Genomic DNA, 13,996 nt, shown 5'->3' with positions numbered 1-13,996 from the left:
TCCTTTTATACTGGGCTTGCCTTGAGAAAGCATCAGAGCTATCTTGTGTTTTTAGAGAAGTAGTCATCAATATAAATGTGTACCCCTTATGTGAGGGTTCTAGCAGGCCCAGCAAGTCTACTCCTATTTATTTTCAAATGAAACCTTGATATGGAAAGGGATGACTGAGGAAAGGGTATAAGAGGGGCAAGAGATTTAGTGGTTAGTACTTCTGCCTCTCAGCTCTAGGGCCATGAGTGCGATTCCCAACCATGGCCTTATCTGTGTGGAGTTTGTATGTTCTCCCCATGTTTGCATGGGTTTCCTCCAGGTGCTCCGGTTTCCTCCCACAATCCTAAAACATAGTAATAGGATAATTGCCTGCTATCAAATTGACCCTACTCTGTGTGTGTTAGAGAATTTAGACTGTAAGCTCTATTGGAGCAGGGACTGATGTGAGTGCTTTCGCTGTACATCACTGCGGAATTAGTGGCGCTATATAAATAAATAGATGATGATGATGATTGGCATCTAGGAGAAGTCACCTGACAGTTGGGACACAAAGCTCAAAACGTAGCCACCTCAAAATAAGACCTGAGGCAAAACATGGACTATTGTTTGTCAGTAATTTTATCTTATCTATTTTAAGTGTTGTCACGAACACGCTCCCAGCTGCCGTGACTTTGGGGTGTTCGCTGTATGAGGTCACACACACGCTCCCAGCTGCCGTGACTTTGGGGTGTTCGCTGTATGAGGTCACACACGCTCCCAGCTGCCGTGACTTTGGGGTGTTCGCTGTATGAGGTCACACACGCTCCCAGCTGCCGTGACTTTGGGGTGTTCGCTGTATGAGGTCACACACGCTCCCAGCTGCCGTGACTTTGGGGTGTTCGCTGTATGAGGTCACACACGCTCCCAGCTGCCGTGACTTTGGGGTGTTCGCTGTATGAGGTCACACACACGCTCCCAGCTGCCGTGACTTTGGGGTGTTCGCTGTATGAGGTCACACACGCTCCCAGCTGCCGTGACTTTGGGGTGTTCGCTGTATGAGGTCACACACGCTCCCAGCTGCTGTGACTTTGGGGTGTTCGCTGTATGAGGTCACACACGCTCCCAGCTGCCGTGACTTTGGGGTGTTCGCTGTATGAGGTCACACACGCTCCCAGCTGCCGTGACTTTGGGGTGTTCGCTGTATGAGGTCACACACGCTCCCAGCTGCCGTGACTTTGGGGTGTTCGCTGTATGAGGTCACACACGCTCCCAGCTGCCGTGACTTTGGGGTGTTCGCTGTATGAGGTCACACACGCTCCCAGCTGCCGTGACTTTGGGGTGTTCGCTGTATGAGGTCACACACGCTCCCAGCTGCCGTGACTTTGGGGTGTTCGCTGTATGAGGTCACACACACGCTCCCAGCTGCCGTGACTTTGGGGTGTTCGCTGTATGAGGTCACACACACGCTCCCAGCTGCCGTGACTTTGGGGTGTTCGCTGTATGAGGTCACACACGCTCCCAGCTGCCGTGACTTTGGGGTGTTCGCTGTATGAGGTCACACACGCTCCCAGCTGCCGTGACTTTGGGGTGTTCGCTGTATGAGGTCACACACACGCTCCCAGCTGCCGTGACTTTGGGGTGTTCGCTGTATGAGGGGACACACGCTCCCAGCTGCCGTGACTTTGGGGTGTTCGCTGTATGAGGTCACACACGCTCCCAGCTGCCGTGACTTTGGGGTGTTCGCTGTATGAGGTCACATGATTCCAGCCCACAGTCTCTCTCACCTATCACACAGGTTATAGACCTACGGAATCGCCCCCACACAGCGCTCTCACACCCCCACACACTTCAGGTTCTGCCACCACCTATTGAATACGGGCAATAGGAACCCAATACACTGTCCTACACTGGCACACAGGCTTCTAGCTATTCACAGACTAGCAAGACTCACACCAGCACACAAAGGGTTACCTCTTCACACCTCCAGACTGTTACACAAATGTACATACAAGCACACACAGTTTGTTAATCAAATGTATCAACAAATCACACACTGGCATTCCAAGGGTTAACTTGGTCGAGCAATCTCTTCTAATAGGCTAATGGATTTGTTTAGAGCAATAAGGACACAACTATTACATTTTCGATTTAATATAGAAAAAGTACAATGCTTGCAGAGAATAAAAAAACAGTTAGATAAAGATTTGACATACAAATAAAAAATGGTAAACAGTTATAAAACAAAAGGAATAACAGTACAGAGCATAACTTACTTATAATCTGTATGCCTGGGGTAGGCAGAAAAGATGGACAGTCCTTCAATTAGATTGATTCCCCAAGAATCTGACAGTTTGTCCTTTCAAAACACAGGTTTTTAAGCAAAATGAAATGGGGTGGTCTTCACAGGGGCAGTGTTTAATGCTAATAGGGGGCAGGGATGTCCCCTGGGTATCACCTAAGGCCTGTTCAAAACTATTCCTTGACCTGTCTTAGCTTTTCACAGATATATCCCAGCGACATAACTCCCCCTTCAAGAAACCGGTTATAATCTCCCATACATTTAAATGCCAAACATGATGGAATTATGACAATGTGAATTACCTTTTCCAAAGATATGTGAATTTAGCTGTTCACGGATACCCCTGTACTTGTCACTCACAACCCTGGTGTGATATCTCCTCCTCAGTATGTAGTGGCACCCGGATTTCCCAAAATATGAACTATGAAGGAATTTTCCTTTGGCAGCTCATATTTCTATATACCTGTATAAGCTTTCACATGCTGCCTACCAGGTTCTCCAGCTGTGCTCGGCCCCACAAAGTCTATTCAAGTGTCTAAGACTAACAGTAAGAGATCTTTGAAGCTGCTAGAAGTGGCATGGTCATCTTCTCACACTGGGATGTGCAAAGCCATCAAACACATTTACATCAGACTCTCTGTCTTTAAATTTTACACTTTAAACCTATCAATGGATTCATTTGGTACAACCTATTTCCACTGTAGTTATGAATTATCCCTTACAAATAACTACAAGCTCTCTATGTGCACGACAAGTGACTACCACAATAGTATGGGAAAGGGTTAACAGGGTTTATTTCAAGGGGGACAGAATGATCAGTTCTGTAGGATGTCCCCCATTTGTTTGTGCCTCTCTTTCATACGCTGAATATAATTCTTTAGAAATAAAGCAAGGCTAGCTTGGTTTAGCTGCCTGCAAATGGTAAAGATTCACCATTTATCTCAGGTATGTATTCATATTCCCTTTGAGCTATCCTAAAATGTGAGAGAATTGTCTGATATGCTGATATCAGATAGTCCCGCATCATCATTGTCAGCTTCTGGTTGTTCCCCTCTTTGGAACTTGTCACCAGACACACTCGGTGTAATCCTTCCTCCTCTGTTTAGGGTTTGGGGAGTAGTCATCCAGGACAGGAGAAAGAAATGAGTTTTCTTATATAGTAACATCCTACACTATGATATACTCTATTCTATTTTGAGCTGAGCATCACCATGATTATTTTGAAGATCAAGTTCTCTATGGGTTTCTAAAGAGAATACCTGAAACCCTTACTTTCCAGATAAACTACATTTTTGACTTTTTTGGGTACGCAGCTTTATATTGAACCACTTATTGCTACCAAATTTATTTATGTTTATTGTTTGGCATTTCCATTTCCTTTTATGGTTTATTTTAAATGTATGCTTGGAACAGATGTTTAAGAAAGGAGCAGCATTATTGTATGGTCTACTTTTCCTTTTATTATTATTATTATTACCATTTATTTATATAGCGCCACTAATTCCGCAGCGCTGTACATAGAACTCACTCACATCACTCCCTGCCCCATTGGAGCTTACAGTCTAAATTCCCTAACACACAGACAGACAGACACAGACACAGACAGACAAAGACACGGGTCAATTTGTTAGCAGCCCATTAACCTACCAGTATGTTTTTTGAAGTGTGGGAGCTGTCAGTGTTCTTAAAAGTCTCCAGTGACATTCTACTGTGCCATAGCTCATACAGAAACAGGAGGGGTGGCATTGTTCTTGTCACTCTCCAGTCTCAGTCATGATGATACTAAGCCCTCTACCTCATGTGCTAAAGCCTATGTTCAAGTGCATAGTGGTTTTAAGTCAGGGAAGCAAAAATGTAAATTAAAAGCTTGTACCTTCTTAAAGAAAAAAACACCTCTCTAATAAAGGTGAAAATTTATTGTAGAAAAACATAAAATTGCCAACATGCATTCTACCCAAAATATTACCAAGCATACCAGCGTCAGCTAGCTTTATTTTCTCAACTAGATCTCAGCACCTGCAATCTACACTGTCATCATATTCACCCTCATCAGTGTGTACATCATCCTCAAACAATACTTATTCATCTAGTTTGATGTAATTGCCGTTAATGGCCTTCCTCATGGAATTTGTAGTTCATTTTACGGGAGAGCTGTCACAAGTTTTGGGCAATTCTTTTAGAATAGACCAAATGTCAAAATGTTGTGCAGACTCATCTGCAGCACCACTGGATGTTTTGGCAAAGCTAAAATTTTTCCTAGCAGCAATTTCCAGAGAAACTGAAGGAGGAGACGTCATTGTGTCATGTACCACTTGAGCTGTCAGCTTGCTGACCAGGAGCTCATTGCATCTCTTGAGATCTGGGTCAGTTGGAAAGAAAGAGAAGACATATATCTTAAACCTAGGATCAAGCACAGTTGCCAAAATGTAATGATCTGATTTCAAGATGTTGATAACTCTTGGATCCTGGCAAAGCGAATAAAGTACTTAATCTACAAGTCCAACATAATTAGCGTAATTGCTTTGTTTCATTTCCTCTTTCAATTTCTCTTGCTGCTTTGCAAAAAGTCTAATTAGGGGAATCGCTTGACTCAAGCTAACAGTGTCTGCACTCTCTTCACAGGTGACTACTACGAGTGGTTTCAGTACCTTGCACAACACAGAAAGTATTCTCCACTGTGCTGGACTAAAGTACATTTACCCTACATTCTATTCTTCTTGCAGCTGCTGCATTCTCCTACATCTTGTTCCAGAATCCCAAAAATGACCCTAAATATTTCGGGACACAGACAGCATCTCCTGCATGTCATTGTACTGTGCCACCAAGTTGATTGTGTGAGCAAAACAGGGAATGTGATGGAATTCCCACCGCTGTAATGCTCTAACAATATTGGTGGCGTTAGCAGAAATCACGTATCCTCAGGATAGTCCAAGCAGGATAACCCATGTTGCCTTAGTTTTTCAAACAGGTTGTCAGCGGTATCACCTCTGACCTGCGCCTTGTCTCACCTCTGATAACCACCTCTCTCTCCCGCCTTCAAGACTTCTCCCGTGCTGCTCCCCACTTATGGAATTCCCTACCACGCTCAACCAGACTTTCCCACAGACTTCAAATCTTTAGATGCTCTTTGAAAACCCATTTCTTTTTTAGAGGTGACCTTATCCTTGATAACACTATTCACACTAATGCACTCTCACAACCATCCCAAGCTCCACTCTGAGCTACACTCGCTCCTCTTGTTTCAGATGTGCCCTCTTCCCTTTAGAATGTAAACTCTCTAATGAGCAGGGTCCTCCATACCCTGTGTTTTCGTGTCTCCATTTATTTTGTCTGCCTTGTCTGTTCTTGTTTTACGTATGTCTTGTTTTATGTATATCCTTGTCTTCCCTACTGTACGGCGCTGTGGAGCACTGTGGTGCCTTACAAATCTAAGATAATAATAATAATAATAATAATCTTATATCACTGGCAAGAACTGCTGCAGTCTTTTTTGTCAATGTATGAAAATAATATTGTGACTTGTGAGGTGGTCAAAATTGACTGCAAATTACTTGAAATTAGTGTTATTATGGTTAATGATAATGTAGGGGGGAAAAAAGCATAATTGTGTGATTTTAGCAAAAAAAAAATAGTGATTTTAGAAAAAAATAGGGAACCAAAACCAAAACACGTAAGGGTGGTTTTTCCAAAACCAAAACACAAAGTTAATCCAGATCCAAAACCAAAACCAGAACACGGGGGTCAGTGAACATCTCTAATTTTAATTGAAATAAAACTCCCCTAGACATCCTTCATTCACCCTCTTTATTTCTCTCCTAGATTGGATTCAGGCTGACACTTCTGGCATCCTCTTCTGGAAGTATAGATCCATGTCTTGGTAAAATTAAAAACCATATGTAACTATACAAGTCTAGCTAAGAGATCCCATCATGAATGCGCTCTTCGTGGTAATGAAGTCAATTTCATCTAATACCAGCATGACCTGACACCTGCTGGTTTGTTGTATTACTTCCAACTCTAAGTAGGCCGTATATTGATTTATAAAGTTCTGATCTATAACAGAATAGAATAGACTACTTCAGTCTATTTCTAAGTGGTCTTATTTCATTTTTGATAGCCTAGTATTATAGTTTTGGGAATCATGTCTCGGCGTCTGATCCTTAACATCAATAAGGATTCACACATAAATGTACAATACATATCTCCAGGGCCGCCATCAGGGGGGAGTACAGCAGTATGGGGACCAACAGCAGAGTGAGGCCCCACCAGCCCTGGACCCAAACAAGTTTATTAGGGGCAGGGGCCTCTGGTACACCATTTTTAGGTAGCAGTTGCGCCTGAGATGTGAGAGGTGGTGTGGGGAGAGACATCAGTGTGCAATTAAGGATGCTGCAGCGGGCCCCCTTGTAGGCAGCATTTCTGCCTCTGCTCCCAAGATGTCAGGGCCCCACAGCTGGCACTATTTGCTCAAGTCCCAGCCAACCAGGTGCTTGGCTCCCGGACAGAGATTTATTAATAACGTCACAGTGCTGTCAATAGAGAGGAACCGAAAGGAGACAGCAAGAAGACACGGAGAGGTAAGTAAACTACTGCAGGGGTTAGATGGAATCAGGGATGGGGGGTGACTGTAGAGAATGGGGGGAAGGCAAATGTTGGGTAGAGAATAATTTAAAACTGAAGGTGCGGTAAGAGAAGGAAGGAGGGAGCCCAGCTTGTTACATTTGTACTGGCCCCATCGATTTCTGGTGGCAGTCTTGCATATCACATACATGCAGTGACAATATATCAATGTTACATACGTGAGCGCTGTTATAGTTGGATGCATTTGTGCGTTTAGCACACTTAGGAAAGTGTTTTTAGGTGCATATGTTCCATCTCATGATGCATTCCAGTAGAATATGCGCCAGACTTTCGTCAGGTGTAGCAAGTCTGCCCCATGACAACATGGGGATGCCAGGGGCGCACGCAGAATTGTCAGGGAGGGGGTTTCCAAAAAAACCCAAAAACACGAGAGAGAGCGCAGCAGCTCCGATTCGGCAGCGATGTCCTATACAGCGCCGCGGCTGCTGTATAGTACAGTGCCGCTATGGTGGGCACTTAGTTAACGGAGGGGGGTTTCTGGAGACCCAGAAACCCCCCTGCGTGCACCACTAGATACGGTAGAGAAAGCATTGAGATATCACAGACATGTGACAGTGTTAGTATAAAGTTGCATTACCCTATGTCTATACAATATACTACTGTAATAAAGTGTATATACACATGAGATAGAACTGTCTGAACAGTTATTAATAAAAACACTTGAAAGTCCATTCCATCCTCAGTTCCATTTTCCATGCGTAAGGAGTTGGACTGCCAAGAGGAATTCAGGGCACTGGTACAACAACTTCATGGGGCCCCCCTTACAGTTGAGCATCCCAGCACTCCTAACTTTCAGGACATCTAGCACCATAGTGTAGTATAGAAAGAATGCAGTGTGTACATAAAGAGTTCACAGTCTTGGCCTGCCGCTTACATTGGGCAGAACAGTCACCAATAATTGAGATTGTCCCATTAGAATCACAACAATTCACAGACTCTCCTGCTCGCTCCTACCTGTTCTTGTCACTTTCACCACCTGTGGCTGTTGGTTTCTTTAGTTGCGGCTTGTCTGGATCCTGGAATGTTGGGGGCCCTATTTGGAAAAAAATGGGTACATTTAGAAAATTCCAACCAGCCCCAGCGTTAAATCAATAGCACCCACAAGTAATAATTAGGCCTTCCTCCAACATCCCAACATTAAAGTAATAGTATTCTCATTTAATAAATAAATTTATTTCCCTCCCTCCAAACAGCCCCAGCAATAAATTAATAGCATTTACGTATAATAAATATACCTATTTCCTGCAATCGTCACTGCCATTAAATAATTTATATTCACATTTAATAAATAGACCTCATGCTCCTCAAACTCAGCCCCACATTCAATTAATAGCCCAAAACCCACCCCATCTTAAATTAATAGTCCCGACTAAAAAATTAAATTGCCCCACCATCACTCCATAAACAAAATAGCACCCATTAATAAGCCACCACCTACCTCACACTACATTACCACAAGCCCCCTGTGCCATCACACACACATTACTGTATCCCTTCATCATCATCACACTGCGCCCTCCATGCTGCTCTTCCCCCCTTCACCTGGCCCCCCTTCATCACACTGTGCCATGCTGCCTGCCCCCTCTCCATCACTATTCCATGCTGCCCCCCCTCCTTCATCACTGTGCCATCCTGCCCCCCACCTCCTTAATCACTGTGCCATCTTGCCACCCCCCCCCCATCTCTTTCATCAGTGGCTTTGTTTTCCTCCCCCTGCCTCCCTTCCTTTACTTACCTTTGTATTGGCTTCTTTCATCTCTTCTCTTCTCTCTTCCGTCTTCTGTCTTCTAAGTCCTCTCTGAGCCTCACTGAATGTCGGGCGTGAAAGAAAAATAAAAAAACAAAAACAAAAACAGTCAGCAGTAAGGGCCGGGGCCGGGCCCCCTGGCATGCCTGGGCCTGGGTAATTAGTACCCCTCCCCTTCCCTCTCGACGGCCCTGTATACGGGCACATGTGTACCCATATGTTATGTGCATCTGCAATATGAAAAGGGATGTCTTACATAAAGAAACCAAATGTGCATCCAACCGTAAGTGAACACCATAATATTTACTAGGACATGCATATGTGTGCTTGTTTAACAAGAATTGTGGTAATTGTGGTAGCACAAGTACCAACTCAGTCTTTCTTCTGTTATCGCCATTTCAATTAAAATACTTTAATATGTAAATAAATATTTTTTTCAATTGTGAATTACTTTAAAATATATTTTAGCCATGTCATGCGCATATGACCTTAGGTTAGCTTGGCCTAGTGGTATGTTAACTCTTACCACAAGTATTGCCGCTGAGTATCGTTTCGCTGCTCTGCAAGATTTTATTGATAAATTATAGCGAAATGTGATTTGCTATCGTCGCCTATAAATCTGTCCTATATCTATATATCGATCAATAGACTTATTAGTGCTGATTTGTGGTCTATAATTGACCATGCTATAGGAAAATAAAAATTCACATAGAAAATAACCCTAATTAGTTTTCATATATTCACATATTGCACGGGGACTTATATAGACAGCTGTTGTACTATACCACTCCTGATATTCTACTTTCTTTCTGCATTTTACATACTTTCTTAGGGCAGCCTGGGTCTGTTAGGAGATTCCGTTCTGGGTCAGGTAGATTTGTAATCTTGTCCTGAGCTGTTGCTGAGCTTCTAGACTACAGAGTTTGGCATCTATGGCTATTTTCAATAAAGCTGCAATGCAATACTTATGTACAATATGCTAAATAAAGCAGATAATATGTAAGAAATGCACTTTACCAACAAAGATGTGACAAAAATAAAGCAAGAAATTGCATTTGATTTATGTGCCCAAAGAAACTTAAAAAAAGAAATGGAAACACTGATGATTAAAATGGCTTCTCTCAGTAATTGCTTTTGAAAAATCTCCTTATCTCGCCTCCGTGTAGCGCACACAAATCACTCACAAGTTCCATCTAGGAGGAGATAATAAAGCACCTGGGACAAGCATATCCCAAGTGAAAGGATTTTATTTACTTAATTTGTTCAAGGTGTAATAGAAAGCAGGAAACAGATTGTACCTCCTGTGATAAAAAAAAGAAATGGATTTCTCTTAGAACGATGGGACACAATGAAAAGTTTCGCTCAAAGCATATAGTGTAGACTAGGGGTCCCCTTATACACGTTTCTATTCTCTTTATGACAATTTAATAAATGACAATAAACAAAAAGCTCGCACAGTCATCATGGTATAACAATGTCTACCTATTTCCATTCATGTTGGGTTTTCAATATCTTTAATGTCAGGATTTAATTATTAAGCTTTGTAGTCTGTAAGAGTCTGAAGTCTCCTACACTTGGTGCAGCAGGAAATATAAAACCAGCATTCTCTTTATGATGTTTTGTAATAATGCATTATTCACAATTATTCCTCCATATTTCTATTAGTCGTCATGGTAACAGACATCTTTGCTTAGTGGCCACTTGAGCAAGGTCACAACTTCACATTCCCCACAAACCATACGCCAGGTCACTCCTGACTTTATTGTGTCATTCAGGACATTTACCATATAATGAAGTACATAGGAAGTGCTGGTTCTTCTGTCTCTAGTTTGTAATAAGTTCTATAATATTAATAATGTTTAGAATAAAATGTGGCTATTATAATTTTTTTATCATGAGTTTTTACTGGAGCAGCCTGGGCATGTTTGTGGCCTAAGTATTAACCGCTGTTGTTGTTGTTATATAGTAAAATAATAATAACATATGGGTTTTGTTAACACTTACATTGAAAATATTAAAACAAAAATAACACACAAAAAAATAAAAAATGTAATCGCTCTCCAAAAAAGCCACAAAACAATCAGTTGATCAATCAATCAATCAATCAATCAATCAATCAATCAATTCATCATTTATCCAAGTGAACACCATCAAACAATCTCATTTACATGGCGGATCTGCATTACTTCAAGTAACATGTACAGCATACAGTTATATGCAAATAGACAGTAGAACATAATCATCATTATCATCATCATTTATTTATATAGCACCAGCAAATTCCGTAGCAAGCTTACAATCTATGGGACAATGGTTTGATACACAAGGGTAAGTGCTACATCATACTGCATATTTGTCCAGCTAGATTGCAAAGTTTACAAAGTATTTAGTGGACTGTATGATCAGTTACACAACTATGTTGGTTGTTGTCTTGTGTTAGCTGTGTAGAGGGTGGTAATTGGGTAACCTAGGGAAATTAAAGGGTGGTAGAAGAATATTATAAGCTTGTCTGAAGAGGTGGGTTTTCACAGAAGGTTTGAAGACTAGAGGAAAGTCTTATTGTGCGAGAGAGGGAATTCCATAATGGCCTTGATGGCCTTGTATGTTAGTAGAAGAATTTATATTGGATTCTTTGAAAAACAGGCAACCAATGTAGAGACTGACAGAGTGACTCAGCAGATGAAAAACGATTTGCAAGGAAAATCAATCTAGCCACTGCATGCAAAATATAGGGGCTCGAGTCTGATTTTGAGAAGACCAGTAAGGAGGGAATTACAATAGTCGATGCGGGAGATGATGAGTGCATGAATTGAAGTTTTTGCAGTGTCTTGTGTGAGATATGTACGTATTATGGAAATGTTTTTTAGATGTATGTAACATGATTTAAATATAGAGTTGATGTGGGGAACAAAGGATAGTTCTGAGTCAAGGATTACACCTAGGCAGCGAGTTTGTGGGGTGGGATTTATAGTCATGTTGTCAACAGAAATAGAAATGTCAGGCAGGAAGCTTCTGTTTTTTGGTGAGAAAATTATTAGTTCAGTTTTTGAAAGATTGAGTTTGAGTTGGGGAGAAGACATCCAAGATGAAATGGCAGAAAGACAGTCAGTAACGCGAGACAACACAGATGGTGAGAGATCAACAGTAGATACAAGAGTAGAGCAGTACGGGTACACCTGCAATTGTAAGGACTTAGAATACTGGCCTGTGTGAGTCTGTAACATTGGTGCAGTAACATAATGCCACCTGAGGTGTCACTATGTGTTCATGCCATTTCAGTGATGCATAGTTAACATAATCCAGTAATGAGTGCACCTGTGTTGTGGTTATATAACTCTGCATCTCACAGCTATCAGTGCAGGTTATAGGTTCTACTCCTGGTTCCTATCTCCTGCTGTGTTTTGGTTTGTTCACTGTTACAGATCCTGTGCCTGTACCTGATTGCGCTAAATGCCTGCCGCTGACCCTGTATCTGTACCTGACTGAGTTACCTGCCTGCCGCCTGCTGCTGACCCTGTGCCTGTACCTGATTGCGCTAAATGCCTGCCGCTGACCCTGTATCTGTGCCTGACTGCGCTATCTACCTGCCGCTGACCCTGTGCCTGTATCTGACTGCGCCACCTGCCTGCCGCTGACCCTGTATCTGGACCTGACTGTGCTACCTGCCTGCCGCTGACCCTATATCTGGACCTGACTGTGCTATCTACCTGCCGCCTACCGCTGACCCTGTGCCTGTACCTGACTGCACTACCTGCCTGTCGCTGACCCTGTATCTGGACCTGATTGCGCTAAATGCCTGCCGCTGACCCTGTATCTGTACCTGACTGAGTTACCTGCCTGCCGCCTATTGACAATAGGCTTTGTAAATCTAAGTCGTTAAGCTCTATATTCTATATAAAAATATACATGGTAAGCATTACTGTAAAGTAAAAACATTATAATCCAACAAGGAAATTAGTGGAACCTACATTCAGGGGCGGGCTTGGTCGTACCGTTAAATATTTTCATTCCAATCTCGTTTCCGTTGTGTAGTGTGTATAAGTGTGTATAAGTGTGTATAACTTTCCGACCGGTCCACGACAGTGAGTACGAAATTACAGTCATTGCTCACGACAACATGGCTGTAAAAAGTCGCTAAAGGGACGTCCGCTCTTCCCTTTATTGCCTAAAACAAGGCTAGTGTGTATGCAGTCCATGGAGCGAGCGATCGGACCATTGATCGCATGTAAAATCGATCGGCATAAAAAGTTGGTGGAAAATTCTGTAGTGTGTACCCAGCTTAAGTTTTCTTACTTAAGTTTTCTGGACAAAACCATGTTGCAGTGCAAAGGGTGCAAATTAGTTTATTATTTTGCAGATAAGGAAAATATTGGCTGTTTTTACATGTAGCTAACAAATACTTGATAGCTTATTTGTACACTGAAATTTAAAGTTGATTTAGGGGAAAAAAGCCAGTATTTAACTTATGTGCAAAATAAAAAACTCATATGCACCCCTTGTAGTGTAACATGGTTTTGTCCAAGAGAAAACTTAAGTAAAAAAAAATCAGTACTCTCCTTACTGAATCAGGCCCTAAATCATCTATAAACAGATGAAGTTTTAACTTATTGATGCCTCTATATTGTTTATATAAATAGCAAATAAGAGCGGCCTCAGGATGAATTTGAGGTAGAAAGTTCCCAGTCAGTCTTGACCTGTTGGTGTCTGTTATAGAGGTTGTTCTGGAACCGACACAAGGAGGAGGCTGCGGGCAACAGTGTGATCAGCCTTACTTAGGTCTAAAACACCAGCACAGGCAAATGTCTCATGCTGCAGTCATCTATCACTGGGCTCTAACTTTACCAGAATGTTTATAGTACTGGGAGAAAGGAGATAGGGTCTTCAGATATAAAGGATGAAATAACATGGGGTCGTCCACAGTGTGGGGGGTCCCTTGAGCAATGGATAAGTTGAATAGATGCGTTATAGTCAGTGGTCAAAGTAGATAATTAGAAGTGGCCCCTGTACATCCCCCACCTCCACCACTGTATATATATATATATATATATATATATATATATATATATATATATATATATATATATAATGTAAGTGACTGGAATGTGATAGTGTTGCAATGAAAGCAGTAGGAGAAGTGGCGGTATGACATACCCCATATACCCCCCACTTCCACCACTATATATATATATATATATATATATATATATATATATATATATATATATGGGTTAAAGATCCAGACTTGTAAGTTAATATTTGAGTATTGTGATCCTTCTATTTCTACATAACATTTGTGTTCCCTTTAAAATGATCGATATTTCTGAATTAAGTTGGCCTAA

The sequence above is a fragment of the Mixophyes fleayi genome, chromosome 7 (genome assembly GCF_038048845.1).
Source record: "Mixophyes fleayi isolate aMixFle1 chromosome 7, aMixFle1.hap1, whole genome shotgun sequence".
NCBI classification, from domain to species: domain Eukaryota; kingdom Metazoa; phylum Chordata; class Amphibia; order Anura; family Limnodynastidae; genus Mixophyes; species Mixophyes fleayi.
This window is presented reverse-complemented; position numbering follows the sequence as displayed.